The following is a 24,725-nucleotide window of genomic DNA, read 5'->3' as shown; positions in this document are numbered from 1 at the left end:
TCACCTTGAAACTAACTGAAATAAAGGAATGAAAATTATACTCATATTTAGTATTTTGACCTACAAAACATGTAATACACAACCTCGATCTATACTAGTGCCTTATCCAAGGTCACAAAGTCATCTAAATTCAAACAATACTCCCCAAACAAAATATCTTTACACATCCCATTGGCTAAGCTTCTGTTGATCCCTATATATGCCTGACACACAAAAGAATTTATGCATACCAAATTAAACTATGCTCATCAAGATTCAAAATATTCTATAGAGAATTTACTGGTAGAAATAATCCTTGCATATTTAATTCCCCTCCTGAAGAGAAAAGCTAAGAAGAATATCTACTAAAAGTTGCCTTACAACTCTATTCAAACAAATTAACCCTGGATTATTCAGAATGAAACAGTAAACAATTGCAAACACATTTGAAGACGACACAAAGTTTTCACTCAAAGCCGATGGTCTGTATATTGATATTATCTTCAAGAAAGTATTACAAAAAAATTTAAATATTCTCCATTAAACTTAGAAAAGCTCAAATAAATTTCTGTAGCATTTTCTTACAATTCTTTGCGATCATTTTTCTATTAGTCCTGGTATCCATTTATAACAATATGGATGCACCTAGCTTCAAAATTTCCTAGGAGAATTTGTTACAATCATTTCTTTTCTAAAAGAAGTTACAAAGCCTTTTACAAAAAACAGTTACAAGTCCTTTTTGACCTCTGCATCTTCTTCTACTTGTTGTCCGGTTGCAACCTCTTCTAATTGTTCAGGAGTGCCCTCTAACTGCTCTACATCCTGGATGGCATATTTTCTTGTCCACTCATTGTACACATCATATGTTGGCTACGCAAAGTTAATCACTTTTGCCTTTGCCTTGGTTAACCTTTTCCAGGAATTTCTCATCTTGTTGACTTTTGAGTTGAGAAAACCATAATGAGATTTTATTTTCTCTATTTCCTGAATTGTTACAACAAAAAAGGAAGCATCATCTAAATCAACAATTACTTTTATTCTGGCTGACAGTTTGGCCTCTAATTCCTTGAGCCACAATTGTTTGTCCTTCAGTTGATCTGGGCTAACAAAAACTCTTGGAAGCAATTCAAAAACCTAATCAGCATACTCCTTTTTGTACAAGTTGATTCTCTTGTCAGCATTATCCACCCCTTCTGCCAGTTATACTAAGTCCTTGGTGGTGTCACAAGTGGACTTGATGATAGGATTAGCCCCTACTTCATCATAAGATACACAAATAAGCTCCAAGTCCTACTCTCTAGGCTTCCACTTGTCAAAAATAGGTGTCAAAATGGCCTTATCTCCATTAAGCTCTTTCCACATATCCAAAATCTTGCTTATGTTGTTATATAATAGTGAGGCATTCATTGTATCTGCAAAACTTGAAATGGTAGCTCTTACTCTTTCCTCATACTTCTTTGCATACAAGGCCTGAGCCTGTTTTAAATTCTCTAACTCTTGAGGAGTAATCTCAATCATTTGGGAGCTAGAAGGTGCTGGAGATGGTGGGAACTCAATGATGGGGCTGCTAGGTGGAGGTCTTGCAGTAGAAGAGGAGATCATCAGTGTTGAAGACTTGCCTTGATGGCATTGTCCTGTCAACTAGCTTTGCAACTTAGCAATGATGCTATCCTTACCTCTTACCTCCTCCTTAGCACTATTATAAGCCTTCAAAATTGTTTCTAACTTGACTTAGAGGTCTACTTTTTACTTAGCCTCCCTTTCTGCTACTACAACACTAAATTTTGCAGTCTCTAGGACAGTGCTAGCAGCTTCTATCACCCCTGTGTTCTGCACTCTCTTCACCATCATTCCACCAAGGTAACTTGACCCCAGGGTATCTTTACTTCTCTTATTCTCATCTCTCTTGAGAGACCACATGACAAGTGCAGCATTATCTTTGCTGAAAGTAATTCCCACCATGGGCTTGGTTTCTTTTCTCACTGCCTCCATTACCAAGGCATCAGCTATGTCCCACTCAAGGAGAATGAGCACTCCAGCTTGTGCCACCATATCTCTTCCTTGCTCAAGAGTGATGGTCTTAAAATCATCCATCATTTCTTGTTTTATTTCCTCCTCCACCAGAGCTAGATCTTTGTGAGGCTTCTCACCTTTTCTCTTCTCACATCATGGATTGTATTTGTCTATATTCTGCTTCCATTCAAATTGCACAAATGCTCCTGATGTAACAAAATCTTTGTCAGCTAAGAAGTCATCACTAGCCTGCTTGATCTCAGGATCCCACTCCTGGTCCTTAAATTCATTGGTAGTGATGTTCATTTAAGCAGCAAGGGGCTCCTCTGGCATTCCCTCTTCTACTTTATCATAAATGTACGCTATTTCTCCTAGACTGCCTAACTGTATCAGCTGCTACCTGTTCATCTCCCATGTGAATAGGGGATTGGGATGGAGAGTACAAGGGTGTATCAGATTGTACTTCTTTCCCTACTCTCTACATCTTTGGGCTCTCTTGGATGTCAATTACATCTTGTATCTTCCTCTTTCCTTTAAAGGTAGAGGGCCCCCCTATTGTAGGCATCAACACACTATAATTAGATTTCTTGTGCAATGTATAGTCACCAGGAGGGATTGCTCTGGTGTAGGAAGACCTACTTAGAACCATTCTTGCCTTTTCAGGGTTTCTTTTAATCACATCTTCCCTCTTTTCTTTCAGAGTCTGCATTACATCCTCGAAGCAAACAATTAGGAACTTTATTTTCTCCTCAAAAGGGAAAAAGCTAGACAATGGGTCATAGCTAACATCAAACTGATGTACAAAATCTAAGGCTTTCTTATAAGCCACTCATTTTTCCTTCCTCAGCTCCTACTCATCTAGATCAAACTCATTTCTAATGAGGTCTTCAGGAAACTGAAATTGATGGGATCTACCTCTGCACACTACTCTCTTTCTAAGCATGCCATTGAAGAAGTCTTCTAGATCGACACACCTGGATATTGCAGTTGACAAATGATAAGGTTTGAGAAAATCTTCAAAATAATTCCAACCTCCTTTGGTTATTATAAATTGATGGGCTATAGTAACCGTAGGGAAAATAGTCCCTTTAGCCCTGCCTGTTAGCTCTGTTTCTTGCACACTACCAATTTATCTGAGAACTTCTGTAATTGCCACTTTGAGAGGGACCTGATAGTGCAATAATAATGGAGTCCCTCAGAAACCAAAAAATCTAAAAACTATGGAGATAGGGTATAAGTAAATATCACCCCAATTATGAACAATCTTTATACTTTCTGCAAATTCTTTTGGTCTAATAAATTCCAAAAGAACCTTGGGGATTCTTGAGTTTTCTTAATAGAGGAGAGTCCTAATCTTTGATGCAAAATATTTATCAAATTTTAAGAAACTGGCATCATCTTTGTGTCATGACAGCACTGTACTCCATAATTGCACTGGCATCTTTTCTCCCTGTTTCTCTTTTATGAGGTCCAATCCACTTGCAAAGTAATCGCCACCTTTGAACAAAAATAGATGCTTGAGGATTGAATACCATCCGAAAGGCCTATCCACCTTCCCATTTTTTATTCCTATCAACCCTCCATGGATAGCATTAGTAATGAAAGAAGCATAATCAAATGTTACTGCAAGAGAAGGATTCAAAATCTGAGCAATCATTAGCAAGTAGTGATTGGGCATATTTGCCTCAGCATCCTATCCTAAAATCTGGAAAAGTGACCAATACATTCCCTTAGCCCTAAGGGTGAATAGATTCAATGAGAAGGGCTCTTCAGTGTAGGGTCCTACAACTGTCAACCCACCTATCTTGACAAAAAATTCCTTAAGAGGCCCATTTCTAAGGTGGTTCCTCTGTGCACTGTATACTTGAGCTAATGATTTGAAGTTAATGGGTTCCAAAAAATTGGTAAACTCATTAAGCCCAAAAGCACTTCTAAATTCTTCATTATTGATTTCAATGAGGGCTTTCCCATTTATGTCCCTAATTCTCCTTGTGACTAGATCATAATTATGTGCAATTTGAGTCAATAGATCCATATCCATGAATACTCCTGGAGCTACCAAATTCCCTACATCTAACTCCGAGATGCTATTCTGTGGGGTTGGAGAATTTCTCATTCCGAATCCAACTTTGAATAAGCCCAACCTAGACAATCCAACATGTGGATCTCTCAACCAGTTGCCCTTATCATATAACCCTTCTCCTATTTTCAAACAAGGAGCTCTTGGCACTAATTCTGTTACTTTTGATTCCTGATTAGTCGACAACGTCAACTGCTCAAGAAAATCATCACAAATGGCCCTCTCTTGATAATTAACTTTCCCAAAAAATTCTATCTTAGGTGCCATTTTAAGATATGCAAGCAATTAAAATACTACCCCCAACTAGTTCTGTGACAAATCAAGACCTTAATTAAAACACACCACAAATAAATTGCCACACAAGAGTACAAGAACACCTATTTTTAGCTTGAAGGAATCCGCTCTGCAACTGAATTGACTTCCTCTGTATTTGAAGAAAATAGCTCTATATCTACTCCTTTGCAACAATTCTTTAGAATGATATCTTCATCTGGTTGATAGGAGATCATATATGGTACCCAGGGTCTTAACTACGATATTGATACCGCATGCTTTGGCTGTCCCTTTAGAATTGAATTCTTGAGAGAATTCAAATTTTTCGCTCCAACGGGTCACAACATTACTACACATTCTTTCCTTTTGATCTTTCATTGTTTCGTGAAGCATAACCTTCAGGCAATTTCATTAAACGAAATCATGCCAATCGTCCGATCAAAAGAAACTTGATTAGCCTTTACACTGACTTAACAGTCTTGCCTTCATGCTGGGCCCCACCTCCTTTTTGCCATTTCGTGGGCTTTATCCTTCGAGCACTTCTCCTTCGCGAAGCTGTGCTAGATGTTAGATGGAACTCTAACTGCTCGGCATTTAACTCTTACCGAAATCGTCGACTCCTTCATTAACCATGCCTTTACCTTCACTGCTAGCAGTCTTTTGCTATTTCGCGAAGCTTAAACAACTTTCAACTTCGGGCCACGAAACAACACGAAGCGTTGGATCAAATCGGAGATGACCATCCTTTAAGGGAAACCTTTATGCTTGCTTTACTTATGCCACCTTTTCATTGGTTACTAGCTACCACGTGGCACTCAACCATTAGCTTTAGAAAACCATTCAAGCTTAGTTCAATGTCGGCCACGTGTCTCTCCCTTATACCTCCGGTTACACCTTGGCGAGCCCTCAACTTCTTCTGAAACCACGTGTCCATGGACATGTCACCATCTAGCATGACACCTGGATACCCTCTCTTCTTTTCACCATTTCATGAAGTATATCCCTCGGTTGGTTCGCAACCGCGAAATAATGCAAGTTGTTGGATCAAAACGGAGTTGATCCTCCTTTAACCTCATGCTTTATCTGTCTTTGGGGCCAAAAAACCTTTTGACCATTTCCCAGGGCATAAAACATGAGCACTTTACCTTTGCAAATTCACGCGGGCCGTTAGATTATTTTTGACTTGCTCGATGCTTAACAATCTGAACTAAATCCTGTGGACATGGGCCCTTTGATTCAACTTTGAACACTTGGCATCTAGTCAATTTCAAACTAACATTTCAACCTTTCATTTGCTGAGAGAAAACACTGGGTTCCACCTCATCCTTGCCACCTATATTTGCCAAGTCACTTCTTATCCTGCGGCATAACTCACCTCTGGGACCCACCTTTTAACCTTTAGACCCGCCTTGCTGACTATTGTGGCCTCTGCCATGTGCCATCATCTTACTTGCCCTCTCGACTAGCTGGAATGCCTGCTTAGAGTGCCATGTCATTTCGCTACTTCATGAAAGCTAACTGTTGATCATCTTTATCCTGTGAAACAACACGAACCATCGGATCAAATTAGACTTGATCCCCTTTTAGTCACTTAGAAAGTCTTCGCATGTAGGTTCCCACCAGATGCTTTCACCATTTCACGAAAGGTATTTCACTTGCAACTTCGGGCTGCGAAATAACGCCAGCCGTTGGATTTTGGACGAGATGAAGCCTCTTTAAACCAGACCAAAAGTGCCATTTAGAATGCTTCTACCTTTCGCCATTTCATGAGTCTTAAACCACATGCAACTTCGCCTAATGAAATAACAAAAACCATAGATCTACCTAAGATCTGCGCACAACTTACTAGGCCCGACAACATTAGGAAGAAAAGACATAAGACATAAATTTTTCAATTAATTCGACAACTGCCTAGGCAAATGACAAGGGGGGGACACCTCCCACGACCCCAAGACCCATTACTTAAGTGGATAAAGCAACAAAGGAATAGAAACCAGAGAGTTTTTTGATAAAACATTGAACGATTTAAAATTAAAACCCTAAACCCCTAGGACCTAACACAGAGCTGAAGCAATTGATAGTGTGTCTAATTCAAAATTTCAAAAACTTAGCCGATTATGGGAAAGGAAAACCCATTTTTGAACCAGTGATAACAGTGGCTCTGACTGGGGATGGTTGATCGCAAGGTCAACACAAGAAAACTTAGAAACTCTAGAGAAACAAACCAAAACACAGACCCAAACAAAACAACAGGAAAGAAAAAAAATATACACAAACAAAGGACCTACTGTGCATGGACATCAAGAGAAATAATGTTTCAGGAATTATCCATGCACTGGAAATTGCTGTATTTCATCATTCATATTCTTCACAAAATATGAATCCTTACCATTTAAGTCACAGACCACAAAAGGGCCGATCCATAATGATTCAAATTTTTTATGCTTTCCCTTGTCCTATCCTTTTGCATTCCACTGAAGAACAATGTCATCAATTTGAAACTTCCTTAATGATGTCCTTTTATCAAAAAGGCATCTGGACTGCAATTGAATCTTCTGATTTCTCTTATGAGCCAAAGTTCTGAGTTCTTCCACCTCCACAATTTGGATCATTCTGTTTTCCATAGGTTCAGATAGCTCCATGTCCTCATCTTGCAAGAACTTGTAAACTGGAAGAAGATTATTTACTGGCAATTTGACTTGAGTACCATAAACTAGTTCAAAAGGTGACATTCCAATGGCCTTCTTGACTGTTATTCTATCTACCCATAGAGCTAACTTCAATTTTTGATCCCAAGATCTCTTATTTTCTTCCAAGATTTTCTTGATGATATTCAAAAGGCTTTTATTGCTGGATTTTGCTTGTCCATTCCCTTGAGGGTGATAAGGTGAAGAATAAGACATGAGTATTCCATGACTGGTACAAAATCCTACAAACTCTTCCAACCTAAAACTCATAGCATTGTCCATTACCAATTTAGCAGGTATTCCAAACCTAGTTATTACATTATCCATCAAGAAATCAATGACAACCTTACTTGTAGCTCTTCTTGTAGGAATAGCTTCTATCCATTTGGTGAAATAGTTAGTGGCTACTATGATCCATATGTGACCTCTTCCTAACCTCTCAACAATCTCTCCAATAAAATCAATGCCCCACTAGACAAAAGGGGCTTCCACTGTGACTGGATTTAGGGGTAAGGCTCCTTCATACTTTAGCTTGGATGAAAACTTCTGACATGGGTCACATTTCTAGACATATGCATGAGCATCTTTGAATAAGGTAGGCCCAAAGTATCCAGCTCGGATTATCTTACCAGTAGTTGTCTTAGCAGTGTAATGACCCCCACATACTCCATCATGCATTTTAGTCAATACTCGTTTAGCTTAGAATTCATCCAAACACATTAGTAATTCTCCATCTCTTTTTCTCCAGAATAGATCACCTTGAATGAGCACATATTTTTGTGATTTGAGTTTCAGAGTTCTTTTCTGATTATGTGTCATTCCTTCTGAGAATGCAACATCTCTTAGGAATCAGACTATCTCTGAGTACCAAGGTTGCCTTTCAATGCTAGTGACTGAAGTATCTCTAACTTCAACATTATGTATTACAACAGTCATAAGATTAGACTCAGTCATGAGCTTAGCCAAACCTAAACCTCTCACCAATTTGGTGATCTTTATCTCCAAGTCAAATTCTTGAATTCTATTAATCCATCTACATCTTTTCCCTGTAACCTCGGACTGGGACAAAATATCCTTAACTACAGCATGAGGGACATAGGCAATGATATTTGCATTTACCAGATATGGCCTAAAAGCCTTGACAACTTTAACCAAAGCATAAGCTTGTTTTTCCATGGTCTCATATTTTAATTCTGCTACTTGCAAAGACTTGTTGTAGAAAGCTATGAGATGTTCATACCCCTCATTATCCTTTTGTAACAATACTATAGCTACTGTATGATATGAAGCAAAAGAAAACAAAGAAAAGGGCTTACTGTAATCAGCAGATTTTAACACTGGTGCTTCCTGAATGGCTTTCTTAATTTCAGCAAAAGCCTTTGAGGCTTCTTGATCCCAACAAAATTTGGTATCCTTCTTGAGCAACTTGACAATAGGCTTCATTATCTCTGCAAAGTTTGCAATGAATCTCCTAACAAAATTTATTTTACTTAGAAAGGATTGAATACCTTTTACATTCTTTGGTTCAGACACCTTGTTTATTGCTTCAATTCTTTCAGGGTCTATCCTTACCCCTTCCTTGGAAACAATGTGCCCCAATAGTTTTCCCTCAATGAGTCCAAAATGACATTTCTTGGGATTTAGTGACACACCAAATTCCAAGGCTTTATTGAACACCTTTTCCAAATGTCCACAATGATCACCAACCCTCTTAGAGAAACAGGTTAGATCATCTTGATAAACCACCATGATGATATTAATGAATTCTTTGAAAGCTACATCCATAGCTCTCTGAAATGTAGCTCCAGCATTTTTCAAACCGAATGGCATTCTCACATAGACATATGTCCCCCATGGAGTAGTGAAAGCAGTTTTAAACTATTTAGATTCCTTCACTAACACTTGATTATATCCTGAAAAACCATCCATCATGGATAAGAGGTCACAACTTGTTACTCTTTGCAGCATGGCTTCCATATTTGGGGAAGAGTAATTGTCTTTCAAAGAAGCCACGTTCAAATTTCTAAAATCTACACACAATCTAATATCCCCATTTTTCTTTCTTACTGGGACCAGATTGGAGACCCATGAAGAATGCCTTTTAGGTTTGATAATCCCCCCTTCTCTTAACTTAGTCAACTCCTACTGTATCTTATTTTCTAACAGGAGATTAATGGGTCTCTGTTTCTGTCTTAAAGGCTTAGCATCTAGAAGTAAAGGAACTTCATGCTGAAAAAGATCTTGTCTATACGCCTTTAGGTCTTCATAAGACCAAGCAAAAACATGCTTATATCTCTTTAATAAATTAATAAGGTTAGTCTTGACATGAGGGGGTAATTTCTTCCCAATGTATACTAACTTAGGGGATGATTCAGTCCCCAGGTTTACCTCCTCTAGTTCTTCCAACTTGGTGGTAGACTGCTGATGTAAGTGACTGTCATTGTAACTAAACATGCTTTCCAGCTCTACCAGCCCTTTAGGTATTTCATTGGTTTCCAACTGGACCAAATCATTTCCAAACACTGTTTCCCTATTATCAACCACCTCCACCAGTGCATTGCAATCAATCTTTTGTCCATCATAATCATCAACACATTGGATGAACCTAAGAATGTCTTCATCATCAGCAAAAACTTGCCAATTGCACACATTATCAGGAATAGAAGGCCTAGATTTTATTTCCACAGTGGAAATACCGGTTAGTGTTGCATCATCATTTTTCAAGGCAACATTAGCTAGGAAATCTGCCATAATATTCTTTGATCGCTCTATCCAATTAATAGAAAATGCACTAAAATGCTCAATAACATCCCAAACTGCATGTTTATATCTCTTTAATCTATCATTCTTGGATGCATATTTGGATCTTACCTGAGATATAACCAATTCTGAATCCCCTAACACTGTCAACAACTAGATTCCATGCTTCTTTGCAACCTCAAGCCCTAACAATAAGGCTTCATACTCTGCGGTATTATTTGTGCACTGGAAAGCCAATAAGAAAGAATACTTAAAGGTTATACTTGATGGGGATACAAAAAGAACCCCTACTCCAGATCCTTCTTTGGAGCAAGCTCCATCAAAATACATTTCCCATAATCCATACTGTTGTGCTTCTAATTCGACCACAATGGGGTCAGTATTCTTCAATTGGGGTAAAATTGGTTGAAGTATAAAGTTATCAAGATATACATCAATCATACAATTGAGCATATTAGGGTCTACATTTTCAATTACCCTAGGAGCATGTGGCTCTCTGTACAATTTGACCTGATTTCCATTGATTGGAATGGTGGCATAAGATAAGTCCAGTTGAACATTTCCTCCTACTGCTGCTACCCATTGCCTGGACAGTAACATACCATAATGGGGCTTGGTATCAGTAACAATAACATCCATTTTATAAGTTGCCTTAGGGAATGCTGCTATTTTTACCTCAACATCTTTCATTGTACCTATCACAGGTACTTCCCTGTTATCTGGTGTAGGGCACCTAGACTTGATTTTTGATTTTCTTGTTTTATGCAATGTAATAAGGATTTTCTTGTTTTATGAAATGTAATAAGGATGAATTTCAATCATCCATAGGTGTAATTGATCCTTTTTATGTGGTCAAGGAACTCTAAGGTCATCCTATAAACCTGGAGTTAGCCTTAGTCCACTAGGATCCTTCTAGGTCCAATAGGGCATTTTCTCATATTAATGAGTTTTGGCATTAGGAGGTAGATTTCTAATGTTTAGTAGTCATTTTAGACATGTTGGAACCATTTAGAAGTCTGAAATCATTTAGGAGTCATAAATGTAAAAATGCAAAAAAAATTGCAAAAAGTGCTATGACAACATTTAGCAACTTTTACAACTTGTTTGAAAAGTTGTTAAATGATGGTTCTAACTATCCCAACCCCCTCAATTCAGTTTAAACTGATGGAGGATGCCTATTTAGGCCCTCACATCAATGCCCAAGGGGTTGGAAGAGTTTGGAGAAGTTTGTATGAAGATTACACTTGAAAATTCTGAATAAAAACCAGTTTTCTGAGCAAAAACGTGATTGTACGGATTTGTATGGACTGTAAAATCAAAAAATAGGCCCATGGTTGCATAGAAACATGAGACACCTTTCAAATGAGTCTAATCTGAGCAAATTTGGAGTTGTATTGTGAAAGTTATTGAATTTGTTCTAAAACTGCTATAGAAAACAAGGGTTTTAAGGGTTTTAGCACTAAATGGGCATTATCTTGCATTCCCAGAGGCATTAACTCACACCCCTTTGGGATTTGCAAGGTGTCCACATTTATTTTATGTTTCCAAATGATTAGGATCTAGAAAGGTCATCTTCAAGGTTCTTTGATCAGATTCTAGGTTGAATATCCTCATGTATTCAACCAGAAGATCGGTATATGGAGGTAACAGTTAGGGACAGCAGCACAAAAGGTTATAAAAACCATTTAATATTGTTTTAGAAAGGTGAATACACCTTCCAAAATTGCTGCCCCAGTCTTATGAACCCATCATCAACTTTATGCTTGTGTTCCATGCCTAAACTGGCCAATTAGACCTGTGAGCCATGTATGGTTTGGTGGTGCAAGAGTGGATTGAGGCTCTGCCCTTTTGGGAGTTGTGTTGTCACCTTGAAGAGGTCCCAAATCAGTCAAAACAGTAGCATGTTGTTTGAGAAATTAATCTTTTGTTACCCGATTTCCAGTTGTGAGACCTAGTAGCCTAGTAGGCCTAAAAAGTGAAGTTGGCATTGTAGGGTTTGGGGAGCCCAACTAGTTGTTGGATTTTGGTTGTTTAGGGTCATAGAAGGTGTCCCTACTACTATTTTGGATCAGACAGTAGATTTGAGACATTTTCCCTAATTGAGTCTCATTAGGGGATTGAGTCTCTGTAGCAACTTTTGTGTCAAAGTTGAGTAGCCCATAAGGGATTGGGTTTGGCCTTGGATAGGTCTTAAGGTTGTGTGAGGGTGGTCTTACACTTCCTTAACGAGTGTGGGTAAGGTAGACTAAGTTGGAATAGTCACTTTTTGAGTCTGAGAGACTGTGAGTCCATTTGACACTTCCTGTTGTGCTCTCTGCATCATTATCCATAGCATAGCATTTTCCATATACAGTGGTTACTAACAGTCCTAATTCTTTCATAACACCATAGGGCATTAAATTAGCAGCAACTCTTGAATCTATCATGTAGTTTTTTATCAATCGGTTGTTTACTAACAAAGTAACATAGAAAGGATCTACGTGTGAAGGCTCTTGAGTGATAGTGGTTCCAACATAAACCTCTGGGGTTGGGAACTCTTGATCCTTTCCAATTCTAGCTAAATCAGTGGGTAAGATTGTGTCACTATCAGATATACTAGAAAATATAGACAAAGCTACATCCCTATGTTCTTTAATCTTCAGTAATTCTACTAATGGGACAGTGACCTTCATCTAAGTAAGAGCTTGAGCCATGTCAAATGTAGAACTATTGCTTATTTCAGTACTAGCTCTAACTCTTTCTGTCTTGAGCTAACTTGCCTTTTTCACTGTGGCAGCTCCTTGTATATCACTAGTGTTTTTATCATTTGTACTCTTGGGTACATCTTTAACTTGTTCCCTTTTTTCTTGACCAATCTTAGGAATAGTAGTAGCACTACTTGCTACCCCCTTTTGAGTGACCTCTTTTATGAACATGGAACCAGGTTCACCCTGATCAGTGTCCTTCTTAGTGCTCCTCAAGTTATAGTTGTGTTTTGCTTTGGCAATGGCAGCTTTAGTGAGATTTTTAACTTCTTCCTCACTAGGCCTTCTAAGATGAACTTCTTCATCCTCAATTGTTACCACATTCAATGTAGGATGCCAATCTAAGGTTAGTTGTCCTTGAACAAACCTTTCATTATCTAACACATCACTGTATTCACTTTGTATAGACTCCTCATCACTTTCTATGATGGTTTCAAACATATTGATGTTAGGCTCAGCTTCTTGTCTCATAGATTCTTCAAGAGCCTGAGCCACTGCACACTGATGAGGAGAATGTGGTCCATCACAAGCAATACACTAGGGAGTATTTTCTATATTATGGATAGTTTTCCCTTTCAAAGGATCTGGAGTGTCCTGATTTTGGGCAATTTTAGGCTTCTCATTTTGGGGTTTGCCATCTTTCCAGTTGGTATTATAAGGCATCTTTCTAGTTGGTATTATAAGGCATGTCATGCAATCTAGGGGGTCTATCTTGCCAGTTATAATGAGGTTTGTCATTTTTGTTTACCTTGGCAATCTGATCCTTCATTGCAATAACCAACTTCTCTATCTTATCTTCCTCCTTAGCAGCTTTATTAGGTTGCTGTTTTGTTTCTTGCCATAATCTACTATCTGTTCTTCTTCCGAACTTCTCGAATGCTTTTCTATTACTTTCTACATTAATGGAAATTCTAAAAGCATCTGTCAAGTTATGTGGATTTTATCTCTCAGGATATAGGCCATCTTAGAATCAAATGCATTGTAGTAGGTATTTAAACACATGTTATCATCTAACCTCATCACCTGATACAATCTATGCATAGCCTTTTGGAATCTGGCATTGAAGTCAGTGACCATTTCATTACCAGACTTTCTGATGTTATTGAAATCATTGAGCATGAAGCTCACATTAGTCTTATCACCATACTGCTCTTGAAAACAATTTCTTAAAATCCTCCCATGACCCTATGCTATGAACTGGAAGACCTCTGTACCAATCTCTTACATCATCAACTAGGGATTGGACAAATAGTTTCATGATAACATCTTCATCCACTATCTCATAATCATTTATTAGGTCCCCAAAATATTTTAGATGTTCCTCAGCACTAATTGCATTATTCCCAGCAAATTTATGGAGTCTGTCTCTTAACTTAGTAGGAACATGATTGCGATATCCTGGGATCCCATCAAAGAACAATTGTCTATATTGCTCTAAATTGATTGGTCTCCTTTGAAAAGGGGTAATAGCATTATTGTTTCCCACGGTCATTTTAACTTTTGGAATTGGAGACTGAGATACTTGGGTGTACTGACTATTCATAGAGATTTGACTCACTGAGGCTATATTAGCAGGCACTGTAGGTTGAATCTTAACTGGGGGAAGGAAAATTTGTTGAGGATCAGACCTACTAAGGTCTTCTAATGGAAACGTGATAGGGGGAGCCTTTAAGTAACTAATTTTTCTTTTTACTTCCTGATTTGCCACTTCCAATTCAGCTTTCTCTAGTTCCATTTGGAGATCCTCTTTTTCTTTCCTCATTCTTTCCATTTCTCTCTCATGTGTTGACAACCTATTAGAAATCTCCTATGTAGTTTTAGATTCAATTCCATCATCCACCCATTTCTATTTTCCTTTATCCACATTAGTCCTAGGAATCTGAGAATCACTAAATACTTCCCTGTTTGGTTGGACTACTGACCTATATGCTTGCTTGGCTTTCGGGATCAGAATTTCTCTAATCATAGGGCCTTCCTCATCACTCTTTTCTTTTTGCTTAGCTAGCACTTCAAGATCAGCTATTTGTCTAAGAAGCCTATCTCTCTCCATTAATTTAGCTTTGACTTCCTTCTCCTTATTTGCTTCCTTTTGGGCTCTTAGGGAGATTAGATGGTGAACTCTTTTATTTAGATCTTCAATTTCTTGGGATACTTTATCTTTATCAGGAAAATTTTCCTCTGAATCTGATATATTGACTTGATCTATGTCAATCAAACTAATGTTTCCATCAATTGTTCTAGGTATAGAGTGTCTAATTACATTTGAACTGCTCCTATCTCTTGCAAAGACACTAACATGGGATAAATCTTGATTTAAAACATGTGCATTATAAATATTTCCAAATAATCCAGAATGGAAGCCTAACATATCTTGTTCAGAATCTCTAGAAGAAATTAGACTTTGCATAAATAGGTCGATCAGGCATCTTACCAGTATTATTATTCTTTTGTACCCAAGCAACATTTGATGGCTCATGTAACACTGATCTCTTCTGGCCTCTTTGTGACTACTCGGGCAAACCCTCTTGCAAAGTTTCATGAGGATGCTTCTTCATGAATGATCTAGTGTTTTTTCCTCCTTGCATTATGCTTGTTTTCCTTTTAGGATGATTTATAATTCAGAAGGACTGATTCCAAAATAACAAAGTCGCCACCCACAAGAAAATGGGAATTATGAAAACAAGCTCTAGAATAATATGCAGGAATTCAACACTTTTCTTTACAACTTAAGCACAAATCTGCGTCTGGATCCTTAATGTGACTCTCCCCAGCAGAGTCACCACTTTTGTTGTCTTCAAAATCTGATTCACTTTAACATCCTTATAATAAAATGATTAAACTTTGTGTAGAAGAGATATTAAAGGGAAGGAAACTCTTAGGACAACATATGACAAGGTTTGATTTAACCTTCTACACTTCGGACCTGCCTAGAGTCCAGGCGGGTATACCTTTGTGAACTAAATTCACACTTTCAAAAGATAAATCCACAGCAAACCAGTGGATCTAATCACCTTGAAACTAACTGAAACAAAGGAATGAAAATTATACTCATATTCAGTATTTTGACCTACAAAACATGTAATAGACAGCCTCGATCTATACCAGTGCCTTATCCAAGGTCACAGAGTCATCTAAATTCAAACAATACTCCCCAAACAAAATATATTTACACATCCCATTGGCTCGGCTTCTGTTGATCCCTATATATGCCTGACACACACAAGAATTTATGCATACCAAATTAAACTATGCTCATCAGGATTCAAAATATCCTACAAAGAATTTATTGGTAGAAATAATCCTTGCATATTTAATTCCCCTCCTAAAGAGAAAAGCTAAGAAGAATATCTACTAAAAGTTGCCTTACAAATCTATTCAAACAAAATAACCCTGGATTATTCAAAATGAAACAGTAAACAATTGCAAACACATTTGAAGACGACACAAAGTTTTCACTCAAAGCCGATGGTCTGTATATTGATATTATCCTCAAGAAAGTATTACAAAAACTTTTGAATATTCTCCATTAAACTTAGAAAAGCTCAGATAAATTTCTGCAGTGTTTTCTTACAATTCTTTGCGATCATTTTTCTATTAGTCCTAGTATCCATTTATAACAATATGGATGCACCTAGCTTCGGACTTTCCTAGGATAATTTGTTACAATCATTTATTTTCTAGAAGAACTTACAAAGCCTTTTACAAAAAATAGTTACAAGTCCTTTTCGACCTCTGCAACTTCTACTTGCTGTCTAGTTGCAACGTCTTCTAACTGTTCAGGAGTGCCCTCTAACTGCTCTACATCTTGGATGGCATATTTTCTTGTCCACTCATTGTACACATCATCTGTTGGCCACACAAAGTTAATCACTTTTGCCTTTGCCTTGGTTAACCTTTTACAGGAATTTCTCATCTTGTTGACTTCTGAATTGAGAAAACCATAACGAGATTTTATTTTCTCTATTTCCTGGATTGTTACAAAAAAAAAGGAAGCATCATCTAAATCAACAATTACTTTTATTCTGGCTGTTAGTTTGGCCTCTAATTCATTGAGCCGCACTTGTTTGTCCTTCAGTTGATCTGGGCTGACAAAAACTCCTAGAAGCAATTCATAAACCTAATCAGCATACACCTTTTTGTACAAGTTGATTCTCCTGTCAGCATTATCCACCCCTTCTGCCAATTTTTCTAAGTCCTTGGTGGTGTTACAAGTGGACTTGATGATAGGATCAGCCCCTACTTCATCATAAGATACACAAATAAGCTCCAAGTCCTTCTCTCTAGGCTTCCACTTGTCAAAAATAGGTGTCAAAATGGCCTTATCTCCATTAAGCTCTTTCCACATATCCAAAATATTACTTATGTCGTTATATAACAGTGAGGCATTCATTGTATCTGCAAAACTTGAATTGGTAGCCCTTACTCTTTCCTCATACTTCTTTGCATACAAGGCTTGAGCTTGTTTTAAATTCTCTAACTCTTGAGGAGTAATCTCAATCATTTGGGAGCTAGAAGGTGCTGGAGATGGTGGAAACTCAATGATGGGGCTTCTAGGTGGAGGTCTAGCAGGAGAAGAGGAGATCATCAGTGTTGAAGACTCGCCTTGATGGTACTGTCCTTTCAACTAGCTTTGCAACTTAGTAATGATGCTATCCTTACCTCTTACCTCCTCCTTAGCACTGTTATAAGCCTTCAAAATTATTTCTAACTTGACTTGGAGGTCTTCTTTTTCCTTAGCCTCTCTTTCTACTACTACAACACTAAATTTTGTAGTCTCTAGCATAGTGCTAGCAGCTTCTACCACCCCTGTGTTTTGCACTCTCTTCACCATCATTTCACCAAGGTAACTTGACCCTGGGGTATCTTTACTTATCTTATTCTCATCTCTCTTGAGAGACCACATGACAAGTGCAGCATTATCTTTGCTGAAAGTAATTCCCTCCATGGGCTTGGTTTCTTTTCTCACTACCTCCAGTACCAGGGCATCTGCTATGTCCCACTCAAGGAGAATGAGCACTCCAGCTTGTGCCACCATATCTCTTCCTTGCTCAGGAGTGATGGTCTTAAAATCATCCATCATTTCTTGCTTTATTTCCTCCTCCACTAGAGTTGGATCGTTGTGAGGTTGCTCACCTTTTCTCTTCTCACATCATGCATTGTATTTGTCTATATTCTGCTTCCATAGAAACAGCATAAATGCTCCTCATGTAACAAAATCTTTGTCAGCTAAGAAGTCATCACTGGCCTGCTTGATCTTAGGATCCCACTCTTGGCCCTTAAATTCATTGGTAGTGATGTTCATTTCAGCAGCAAGGGGCTCCTCTTGCATTCCCTCTTCTACTTCATCATAAGTGTAGACTATTTCTCCTAGACTACCTAACTGTATCAATTGCTCAACTGCTTCCTGTTCATCTCCTATGTGAATAGGGGATTGAGATGGAGAGTACAAGGATGTATCAGATTGTACTTCTTTCCATACTCTCTTCTTCTTTGGGCTCTCTTGGATGTCAATGACGTCTTGTATCTTCCTCTTTCCTTTGGAGGTAGAGGGCTCCCCTATTGTAGGCATTAGCACACTATAATTAGATTTCTTGTGCAATGTATAGTCACCAGGAGGGATTGCTTTGGTGGAGGCAGACCTACTTAGAACCATTCTTTCCTTTTTGGGGTTGCTTTTAATCATAGCTTCCCTCTTTTCTTTTAGAGTCTACATTACATCCTCGAAGCAAACAATTAGGAACTTTATTTTCTCCTCAAAAGAGAAAAAGCTAGACAATGGGTCATAGCTGGCATCAAACTGATGTACAAAATCTAAGGCTTTCTTATAAGCCACCCATTTTTCCTTCCTCAGCTCTTGCTCATCTAGATCAAACTCATTTCTAATGAAGTCTTCAGGAAACTGAAATTGATGGGGTCTACCTCTGCACACTGCTCTATTTCTAAACATGCCATTGAAGAAGTCTTCTGGATCAGCACACCTGGATATTGCAGTTGACAAATGATAAGGTTTGAGAAAATCTTCAAAACAATTGCAACCTCCTTTGGTTATTATAAATTGATGGGCTATAGTAACTGTATGGAAAATAGTCCCTTTACCCCTGCCTGTTAGCTCTGCTTCTTGCACACTACTAATTTGTCTGAGAACTTCTACAATTCCCACTTTGAGAGGGACCTGATAGGGCAAGAAGAATGGAGTGCCTCTGAAACCAAAAACTCTGAAAACTGTGGAGACAGGGTATAAGTAAATATCACCCCAATTATGAACAATCTTTATACTTTCTACAAATTCTTTTGGTCTAATAAATTCCAAAAGAACCTTGGGGATTCTTGGGTTTTCTTAACAGAGGAGAGTCCTAATCTTTGATGCAAAATATTTATCAAATTTTAAGAAACTGGCATCATCTCTGTCCCATGACAGCACTGTACTCCATAATTGCATTGGCGTCTTTTCTCCCTCTTTCTCTTTTATGAGGTCCAATCCACTTGCAAAGTAATCGCCACCTTTGAACAAAAATAGATGCATGAGGAGTGAATACCATCCGAAAGGCCTATCCACCTTCCCATTTTTTATTCCTATCAACCCTCCATGGATAGCATTAGTAATGAAAGAAGCATAATCAAATGTTACTGCAAGAGAAGGATTCAAAATCTAAGCAATCATTAGCAAGTAGTGATTGGGCATATTTGCCTCAGCATCCTGTCCTAAAATCTAGAAAAGTGACCAATACATTCCCTTAGTCCTAAGGGTGAATAGATTCAATGAGAAGGGCTCTTCAGTGTTGGGTCCTACAACTGTCAACCCACCTATCTTGACAAAAAATTTCTTAAGAGGCCCATTTCTAACGTGGTTCCTCTATGTACTATATACTTGAGGTAATGATTTGAAGTTAATGGGTTCCAGGAAATTGGTAAACTCATTAAGCCCAAAAGCATTTCTGAATTCTTCATTATTGATTTCAATGAGGGCTTTCCCATTTATGTCCCTAATGCTCCTTGTGATTGGATCATAATTATGTGCAATTTGAGTCAATAGATCCATATCCATGAATACTCCTGGAACTACCAACTTCCTTACATTTAACTCCCAGATGCTATTCTGAGGGGCTGGAGAATTTCTCATTCTGAATCCAACTTTGAATAAGCCCAACCCAGACAATCCAACCTGTGGATCTCTCAACCAGTTGCCCTTATCATATAACCCTTCTCCTATTTTCAAACGAGGAGCTCTTGGCACTAATTCTTTTACTTTTGATACCTGATTAGTCGACAACATCAACTGCTCAAGAAAATCATCACAAATGGCCCTCTCCTGATAATTAACTTTCCCAGAAAATTCTCTCTTAGGTGCTATTTTAAGATATGCAAGCAATTAAAATACTACCCCCAACTAGTTCTGTGACAAATCAAGACCTTAATTAAAACACACCACAAAGAAATTGCCACACAAGAGTACAAGAAACCCTGTTTTTAGCTTGAAGGAATCTGCTCTGCAACTGAATTGATTTGCTTTGTATCTGCTCCTCTGCAATAATTCTTTAGAATGATATCTTCATCTGGTTGATAGGAGATCATATATGGTACCCAGGGTCTTAATTGTGACATTGATACCGCATGCTTCAGCTGTCCCTTCAGAATTGAATTCCTAAGAGAATTCAAATTTTTCGATCCAACGGGTCACAACATTCCTACACACTCTTTCCTTTCGTTGTTTCGCTGTTTCGCGAAGCATAACCTTCAGGCAATTTCGTTAAATGAAATCATGCCAACCGTCCAATCAAAAGAAACTTGATCGGCCTTTACACTGACTTAACAGTCTTGCCTTCGCACTCGGCCCCACCTCCTTTTCGCCATTTCATGGGCTTTATCCTTCGAGCACTTCTCCTTCATGAAGCCACACTAGACGTTAGATGGAACTCTAACTGCTCGACGTTTAACTCTTACCAAAACCATCGACCCCTTCATTAACCGTGCCTTTACCTTGACTGCTAGCGGTCTTTTGCTATTTTGCGAAGCTTAAATAGCTTTCAACTTCGGGCCACGAAACAACACGAAGCGTTGGATCAGATCAGAGATGACCATCCTTTTAGGGAAACCTTTATGCTTTCTTTACTTATGCCACCTTTTCATTGGTTATTGGCTACCACATGGCACTCAACGATTAGCTTTAGAAAACCGTTCAAGCCTAGTTCAATGTCAACCATGTGTCTCTCCCTTATACTGTTGGTTACACCTTGGCGGGCCCTCAACTTCTTCTGAAACCACGTGTCCATGGACACGTCACCATCTAGCATGACACCTGGATACCCTCTCTTCTTTTTTCCATTTCGCGAAGCATATCCCTCGGTTGGTTCACAACCGCGAAATAACGCCAACCATTGGATCAAAATGAAGTTGATCCTCCTTTAACCTCATGCTTTATCTGTCTTTGGGGCCGAAAAACCTTTTCGCCATTTCACAGGGCATAAAACATGAGCACTTTACCTTTGCGAATTCACACGGGCCGTTAGATTAACCTTTTACTTGCTCGATGCTTAACAATCTGAACTTTATCCGGTGGACGTGGGCAAACACTTGGCATCTAGTCACTTTCAAACTGACATGTCAACCTTTCATTTGCTGAGAGAAAACATTGGGTTCCACCTCATCCTTGCCACCTGTATCTGCCAGGTCACTTCTTATCCCTCGGCATAACTCACCTCTGGGACCCACCTTGCTACCTATTGTGGCCTCTGCCACATGCCATCATCTTACTCACCCTCTCAACTAGCTGGAATGCCTGCTTGGAGTGCCATGTCATTTCGCTACTTCGTGAAAGCTAACTGTCGATCATCTTTATCCTACAAAACAACATGAACCATCGGATTAGATTAGACTTGATCCCCTTTTAGTCACTTAGAAAGTCTTCGCATGCAGGGTCCCACCAGACGCTTTCTCCATTTTGTGAAAGGTATTTCACTTGCAACTTCAGGCTGCAAAATAACACTAGCCATTGGATTTTGGACGAGATGAAGCCTCTTTAAACCGGACCAAAAGCGCCATTTAGAATGCTTCTCCCTTTTGTCATTTCATGAGTCTTAAACCACGCACAACTTCGCCTAATGAAATAGAAAAAACCATAGATCTACCTAAGAATTGTGCACAACTTACTGGGCCCGACAACATTAGGAAGAAAAGACATAAGGCATAAATTTTTCAATTAATTCGACAATCGCCTAGGCAAATGACAAGGGGGGGACACCTCCCACGACTCCAAGACCCATTACTTAAGTGGATAAAGTAATGAAGGAATAGAAACTAGAGGGTTTTTTAATAAAACATTGAATGATTTAAAATTAAAACCCTAAACCACTAGGACCTAACACAGAGCTGAAGCAATTGATAGCGTGTCTAATTCAAAATTTCAAAAACTTAGCCGATTATGGGAAAGGAAAACCCATTTTTTAAATAGTGATAACAGAACCACATAATGAAACCTTGTGGAATGCTAGGAGGATTTTTACATTATTTTTTCATTTTGTTTTTAAGGCAAGGAAGGCTGATCTCTAGTTTTGCCACCATACCCCAGGCTTGGCACGTTGAGTTCGCAAGTAATGGGGAACATGGACACCTGGCCCTAGATGGGTAAATCTGAATAATGGAATTGATACAAGGTTGTATTGGACATCCTCATGGGTGTACAGACTTGAGACAATCATTATATTTCTTGGTCATTCGGACTGGTGAGGACATTTGAGAAAAACCCTAGTTTGTAGGCTTAAAAGGTGGAAAGTAGGCCTAAAAAGGGTTAGGTGGGTTAGAGACCAAACCCAGAACCAATTCTGCGATATTGTATAATTTTTCCAAAAGGGTATCCAAAAAGATAAAAAGTTCATATCAGTGTGGAGGACTTGGCAGATAAGTGCAAAATACCTCACTGGAAGGGCTAATTGGACTAGGTCTCCTAGTAGGCCTAAAAGAGTAAATTGGTCCTTAAGCTTGAAACCGGTAATCTCCACAGACCTATTTGAAGGGATATGGTTGGAAATCAATAGGAAATAAACCCTAGGTGATTTGGGAATGAGTGTATGAAGATCCTAAGGTAGAGGGGGTGATGAATACTAAGAGGGGGGGGGGGTGAATTAGTATGCCAAAAATCTTCACACTTAAACACTTTGCAAGACTAATAGTAAACTGGTAAAACAATTTAGCAGACAAACAGGTTAATAAACATGCAAACCAAATAGCTAATAATGCATTCACCCACAGAAGAACAAACACCATAATACAAGAGATTTTGACGTGGAAACCCAAATGGGAAAAACCACGGTGAGATGGAACTCACAAGTAACTATCTGCATAATAGAAACCGGACTAGTTAAGGTCAGTCTGGTTAAGGTCTTACAACAATCTTTACCAGAACAGATCCTATTAGGAATCTCAATCTCTGTTAGGAGATAAGTTCACTTAAAGACTACCTTTCTATAGGATTTTAGATCCACAGATGTGAACCACCTTGTTAGAGGATTTTCAAGAGGCTTTTCGGCCTACCCGGTTAAGGGCTACAAACTTGTCAAAGATGTGAGTAATCAACAAGTGTTTGATCTAGCTAATAGCACAGACTTCTCGGTTAGATCCCTGATGGCTCGTTGTTCATGCTCTATTTCATTACTTCAGTCTTCTACACATTCATAATCTCTCCAACTCCTCAACCACCTTAAACCCTAGCAACAACATAAACTCTTTGCTGCGACCTTACCAACAACCTAAAACCCTAGACATGATGTCCTTATAAAGGAATCTGATTTCATGTCGGTCCAATAGGATTACATTATAATTTTCTAGGTTCAATGAACCTGGACATACATGGTACCACGACACAAAGAGCACTATTATAGTGTCGGCACCATCAAACAATCAGTGAATGGTAGCTCATCACAAAATGCCAGTTGGTAACTCATCATAGAGTATTACCGGTTCATACAATATACCGATTGTCGGTTTGTCAAAATGAAGACTGGTAGAAATGTGTTATGCCGCTTTAATCCCTCGTACTGCTTGAGGTCAACATGGCGCTTCAGACCAGGAAACACATTCTGTAAAACATCAATAGTCTAAAGACTATAATACAACATATCGGTTGGAACAAATACCAGTTGTGCTTTACCATATACATATAAAGAGGATCTCAATGCAAGTGTGTGTCCATCAATGACAATCACAACATAAACATAAAAAATGCCAACAATCTCCCCCTTTGGCATTGATGGCAACGCTTAGGAAAATAAAATTTTGACATCTAGGTGTTTTACAACAAAATCATGTCATTAGCAAAATTGCTCCCCCTAAGCATATACACTATCCCTTTGACAATACAATGTATAACAATTTTGCATAAAGAGCATAAACATTGAGATGTACAGAGCATATAATCAAAATTTGATTACTAGATACTTTTCTCAATAGAATTCTTCTCCCCGTTTGCCAACAATGACAAAGTCCAGCTGAAGAACCCTATTTTCATTTGATATTAAAAATAATAAAAGTTTATGACAAAAAGGAATGATACTTGTCAAAAATAGATTTAAAATCCTGCAAGAATTGTTTCATCGACAGAGACCAGGACTCAAGTAGGGAGGTGGCTACTTCTTTCTCTGTCTGCATCTGGGAGACCTGTTCTTCCATAGCATCAATTGTGCTCATTTCCTGTGTAACAGTTAAGGCATCCAGGTTCAGATAGCACTTCTGAAGAATTTGCAATTATGGGAGTAGAACCAGTTGAAGCTCCTGCAAATCTCTGGACTGAGTGTTGATCTCTTGCTCCATTTTTGCTGACTGGATATGAAACCGATGAATGGTTTTCCCATAAGTTGTGAAGGAATCATAAGGCGGCTTGAATGTGCTCAAGTAGGACTGCAAGTCCTGTTCAAGTTTTTGCTTATGAGCTAGCACATCATCATAGAATAGATGGGGTTGACAGATTTTGCTGAGTAGCATATTCCCCTCATCTAGAGCGTCCCTTATATCCTTTTGTTCTTTCTTCAGTCAGTCTAGAGCTCATTGAACTTTTTCACCAGAGCTATATTAAGAGCCTTTTGATGCTCCTTCTTGACATTAGCCTCTGCTGCCTCTTCAAGGCTCTGCACCTGATCATCTACTACTGTGCATAGGAGATTTAGTCTAGCTAGTGATGAATCGATGTTTGGAAGATTT

The sequence above is a fragment of the Cryptomeria japonica genome, chromosome 1 (assembly GCF_030272615.1).
Source record: "Cryptomeria japonica chromosome 1, Sugi_1.0, whole genome shotgun sequence".
NCBI lineage: Eukaryota > Viridiplantae > Streptophyta > Pinopsida > Cupressales > Cupressaceae > Cryptomeria > Cryptomeria japonica.
Note: the sequence above shows the minus strand (reverse complement) of the source record.